At 54.4% G+C, this 5503-nt stretch overlaps 1 long non-coding RNA gene across 2 annotated transcripts; it reads left to right on the forward strand.

Moving 5' to 3' along the window:
* Positions 1-555: 555 nt before the first annotated feature.
* On the forward strand, positions 556-3914 carry LOC118677179. Of its 2 annotated transcripts, none has more exons than XR_004974344.1 (3): positions 556-637; positions 789-1190; positions 3859-3914. It is a non-coding gene; the product is annotated as an uncharacterized LOC118677179 (long non-coding RNA). The 2 variants fall into 2 exon arrangements; XR_004974343.1 differs by lacking the exon at positions 3859-3914 and adding an exon at positions 2450-2511.
* Positions 3915-5503: the final 1589 nt, after the last annotated feature.

Consider the following 5503-nt stretch of genomic DNA (forward strand, 5'->3'; position numbering starts at 1 on the left):
TTGCTTGCTCTTTCTGTTGGGTTTGGGCGTCTCCCCTTCAGGTGGGTGGGGGCCAAGTCCAGAGCCAACAAGAAAGAACCTGACAAGGAAGGTCACGGGTGCCGGACTGTGTGCACAGCGGATGGCAACGGTTAGTTTCCGACCGCAGGCGTGGGATGTGACTCACGCCAGCACCTCACGCCGTGGCCCCTCAGCCAGCCACGCACCCGCAAAGGGCCTTCCTGCCAGCGTGAGGAGAGCAAGTCCTGAGGGGCCCCTCCCACAGGCCCGGGACCAGCCGCTTTCCGCTGGGTGGTCCTCCCTTAGGGGCCCCTGGGGACAGCGGGGGTTTGGGTTGGGGGCAGGGCAGACCCAGCAATGTCAGGAGTGGACTTGGGGCTTTGTGGGGGGTTGGAGGATCTCGGTAGAAATTTATCTCCTGGGGAAGTATGTTTAAAGCCTGACGGTTAAAATGATAACTCTTATCAGGGTTACTGTTTATCAGCCGCCATATGCCAGGCCCTTACACACTGTATCTCACTTAATCCTTGAGCACGGCGGGCAGTGGGCGTGGTCATCCCCGTTTACAGAGGGCACCAGACACCCAGCGAAGTTGAGGAGCTTGCCCACAGTAGGGGGAGGAGGGGCTGGACCCAGGGTGATTTGGAGGGCAACGTCAGGGTGGTTTGGAGGGCAACGTCAGGGTGATTTGGAGGGCAACGTCAGGGTGATTTGGAGGGCAACGGGTTTATTTGGGCTTTTCCTTGATCAATACCCTTAGATTGTTTTCTTTTATTTGGTTTTGAAAGAAAGTGCTCCAGTGGATCCATAGTCTGTGAGGGTTCAGAACAGCAATGCCGCGCCCCCCAGGAGTGGAAGCACCCTCGCCTTAGCGGCTGGAAGGCTGGCGCTGTCTGTGCAGGTGGGGACTGGTGGTGACCTTGCCTTTCGTGCTGCGAACGTGATGGCCGCAGTGCTTTTATTTTTCTAACTCTCTGTGATAACCTTGGGCTGGCCGCTTTGTACTGGAAGCTCGAGGCTAAATAAATAAGCTCATATCCTTGACTCCCTGTTGTCACCACGTTGGGCATTGAACTTGATGGGGTCCCTTGATGGAAACCAAGTGTGAACCCTGGGATGAGCCTTCACAGCCCAGGAAGGACAACCAAGGGTATGAAGAGTCGGTGGCTCTGAGCCCCAGGACGGAGTTGGTGAGTTTGCATGTCCATCTGACCTGCGTCCTCATTAGCATTTGCTCCAGGGCTGCCCATTCCCCTTCATTCTCTTCACCCCCCACCCCACCCCGATTTCCCCGCCCCCTCTCCTGGATTTCCTTTGTCCTCTGGCGTTCTGGTTCTCCCCTCCTCAACCCCTTAAGTTGGAGGTGCCAGGTGCAGTCCTGGCCCCTCCTGTGCCCTGTGGGGCCTCACCCAGAACCGTGGCTTGAAATATCGTGTCAGTTTAGAGTTGCAGCTCAGCCCCTCCTCAACTCCCAGCCCTACCACTCTAGCCTCTGCCTCCTGGACAGTCCAGTGGGGTGTCTAATAGACATCCCAAGTTCAACAGGACCCACTGGAACTTCTGCTTCAGTCCCTGCTCCCCTCACCCTCTCCCTGCCAGTCTCCTCCACTCATCCTTCTAGTCTCCTCCACTCATCCTTCCACAAATTCAAGAGAACCTGGACGCTCATTGCCCTCACACCCCACATCCAAGCATCAGGAATCAGACGGCTCTACCTTCCAATTTACCAGAAACTGACCACCCATTTCTTATTCCTCTGCCACCACCTGGTCTGACCTGCCATCTCCCACCTGCCCTGGCCTCCTAGCGGGTCTCCTCACTTCCTGCGAGCTTTGCTCAGAGGCTACTCCTGTCTATTGGCAATCACACCAGCCCCCTTGCTCCCCACCCTGCCCAGGCGCTCCCTGACCCCCCCTCTACGGTTTCATCTTCTAACCAAACTCCCTCCCTCCTTCCCTGCCTCCCTCTCTCCCTCCTTTCCTCCTTCCTTCCCTTCATTCTCTTTCTTTCCCTCCACAGTGCTTATCACTTCATAACAAATCATACAAATGAATCACACAAATGACTCACGCATTCTGGTCACTCTTCTGTCTCCCTGCACAGCTCCCTCCCACGGCCCAAAAACTCCAGGTGGGCAGCAGCTGTACCTGTTTTCTCTACTGACATCCCAGATGCCTCAATAGAGCTTCACGCTAGGTGCTCTGTGCATATGTGTGAAGGAAGGAGGAATCGCAGGGGCCCCAAGATTGCTCCCAGAGCCCCTCTTCTTCCCCAGAGCCCAGTATGTCCTACAGGCCGGGAAGCCCTTAAACAGTCTCTTGGCTGCTGTGGTTCCTGCCACTGCGCATGCTCTGAGGTCTACTTGGCCCTCCGGCCACTCTAGAGCCCAGCGACGTTGTCTGGGGCGGGGGAGGCTGCACTGCTTCCCCGTTGGGTTTGGGCCCCACAGGTGTGAACACGCCGGGCCGTGAGGAGAAGTCTGTGGAGGGGAGGCTGGAGGGACAAGCTGAGGACACAGAAATCTTGTTTTTTTCTGCAGAAGAAAACGCTAGTAAGTCAAACTTTCATGAGCAATAGTGGTATAGGGTTTTAAGCCGTTCTCAGGTGAGTGGGCACGAAGAATTGCAATTCTTGGCAAAGATCAATGATACGGGTTTTCATCATTTTGCCAGTAAGACGTAGGAGGTATGGAAGTCCCCCTTGACACGCTCCTATAAAGCCAGGACACAGCGCTGCTGGACACTTTTCTGAGGCAGGATTCTTCTAAGTCCATTTATTTCCCATAGTCTATGCTGATTCCCTACTTACGCACTTTTGTGCTAAAATGCCTTTGACAAAAGTCGTGTTCTTTGAGTTAATGTGAGCAGACCAGTTATTGCTGCTCCTCCCCGGGTCCTTCCCTGGCCTCACAGCCTGGGCCTCCGGGTCTGGTTGCTGGAAGGAGCTGGGGCCTTTCTGATAGCAGCTCAGACAGGCTCTGTCCTGCCTGCTGTTCGAGAAGCACTACCCAGTCCCAGTGCCCAATCAGCCCAGTCCGCAGCCTCCCCTGCCTCCTCCATGTCACATGCACATGCACACACACACCACAGACACACACACCACACACTACACACATGTGCACAACACACATCATACCACACATGCATAAATAACACACATATGCACACCACGGACACATGCCACAGACACACACCACACACAGGTGTATAACACACACACCACACATACCACAGCACACACACGACGTGCATAACACACAAACACTATGCCATACACACACCACAGACACCATATACACCACACACACCACACACACGTGCATGACACACACCACAGCACACACACATCACACTATAGACACAAAACACACCCCACAGACACACACACACACACACACAGAGGAGCAGATGATCTGGGGATGATTGTAAGTCATCAGCCACTTGGCATCTGCTCTCAGTGAGTTGGTGCAGGTCCCACCTGGCCCTGCCCAGTACTGAACCTGGAGCCTGCGTCTCTAGAATGAATATAAAGCAATTCTCTCCAAATCGTCACCAGGGCCCTCTCTTGGCACTTGGACTCATGGTTTGGAACATGGGAGGTGGGAGGGTTGCTATTCTCAGGGGGCGGGGATAGTAACCTACAAGTTGTGCCATTTACCCTGCAGAGGGGGTTCAGTCTCTACCCCCACTGATATGTCTCTCCCAACACCCCTTTCTACAATAGTAGCCCTACCCTGAATGCGCATGAGATGCCTTGTGTGCAGAGAAAATGAATCTACTCATCAGAGGAGTTTATGAACTTTGGACCACACTTTACCTGCAAATATTCTCTCCTGTCCCAATCACTTAATTGATGCAGGTTCCGAAGAGCCACCAGTCTGGCTGTGGTCACCCAGCAACGGCACCTTCTCTGTAGCAGGTCTGATTGGTCTCCAGGGCTGAAGGAATCAGCAAGACCTTTTGTTTTCTTTCAATTTTATTTTGGACTAGAGGCCTGGTGCACGAAATTCGTGCACTGGGGGATGGGTGTCCCTCAGCCCAGCCTGCACCCTCTCCAATCTGGGACCCCTTGAGGGATGTCTGACTGCAGGATCAGGCCTAAACCAGCAATCGGACATGCCTTTCACAATTTGGGACTGCTGGCTCCCAACAGCTCGCCTGCCTGCCTGCCTGATTGCCCCTAACCGCTTCTGCCTGCCAGCCTGATCACCCCCTAACCACTCCCCTACCAGCCTGATCGATGCCTAACTGCTGCCCTGCTGGCCCGATTGCCCCCAACTGCCCTCCCCTGCAGGCCTGGTCACCCCCAACTTCCCTCCCCTGCTGGCATGGTCACCCCTAACTGCTCTCCCCTGCTGGCCATCTTGTGACCACATGGGGGTGGCCATCTTGTGTGAGGACATGACGGTCAATTTGTGTATTACCTCTTTACTATATAGGATTGGTTTCAGGGGTACAGCTTGGTGGTTAGATAATCATATCCTTTATATAGTGCCCCCTGGGTATTCAGCCTCTCTTGTCTGCAGTCCACTTTCGGAGATGTGGACAGGGCTAGCAATCACTCACGTGACACTGGGCCGGTGTTTGAGCAGGTGCATCTTGGGAAATCCCATTTGTGGCAAATGCTCACCTGCCCCAGGGCCCCTCCTTCCACTGGCAGAATCGTCATGCAGGGGGTCGATTGAAAACTACGCTATGGCTTCTTCCTCCCCTTGAAGCAACCTCTTTTCCTGGCTAGGCTAGAATATTTGGGGGAGAGGGGAGTGTTAATGAAAGGATTTTCTTATGTTTCCAGTCTTTGTTTTCAAGGAACCGCGGAGAGGGGGTATTTCCAGGTAAATGGGTAAATTCCCAGAAGCAAGTGGCCCAGGCGTGTGAAACCCGGAGAAGAAAGTTGAGTAGAAACCATATTCCACTTGTCTGACTAAGCTGCTTGTTTTCTTTCCTCCCCAAACAGTGACTCACCCAGTTCCTCCCTGACAGGTGTGCACAGAGCCACCTGCGCCACCTGAGCCTGCAGGAGCCCGGCTTCCAGACCCTGCTCAGGGTGGAGCCCACTGGGGCCTGACAGCCTCTGGGCACCATTCCTACAGGCCCACGGGAATGAGGACCCTCAGCTGGTCTGTCCACATCCAGCTCCCGGAGGCCTCATCGGCTCCCAGCCATGGGGAAGTACCAGTTTCATCGTTCTAATTAGATTCATGATCCATTGGTCTTTTGCTGTGAGAAGCTTTAGCCTCCCTGTTCAGCACGACCACTGGTGAGAAGGAGGGAGCTTTCCATAGACAGTCCCCTTGGGAGCCCGTGCTGTCCTCATCCCCAGGAATGCATCCAAAAGCCATCAGCTTCTGGGGTACGTGTCCACTGTCCCAGCAGCCCCCTCAGGTGTCACCTGCTTCACCATGCTCTCCCGGTGGGCGCTCTAGGATGTCAAGGTGACACTCCAGCCAGCCGAGTTGGATCATCCATGTCAAAAAACCACCATGAGAAGGATGACGAGTTTG

Source organism: Myotis myotis, unplaced genomic scaffold (assembly GCF_014108235.1).
Source record: "Myotis myotis isolate mMyoMyo1 unplaced genomic scaffold, mMyoMyo1.p scaffold_m19_p_2, whole genome shotgun sequence".
NCBI lineage: Eukaryota > Metazoa > Chordata > Mammalia > Chiroptera > Vespertilionidae > Myotis > Myotis myotis.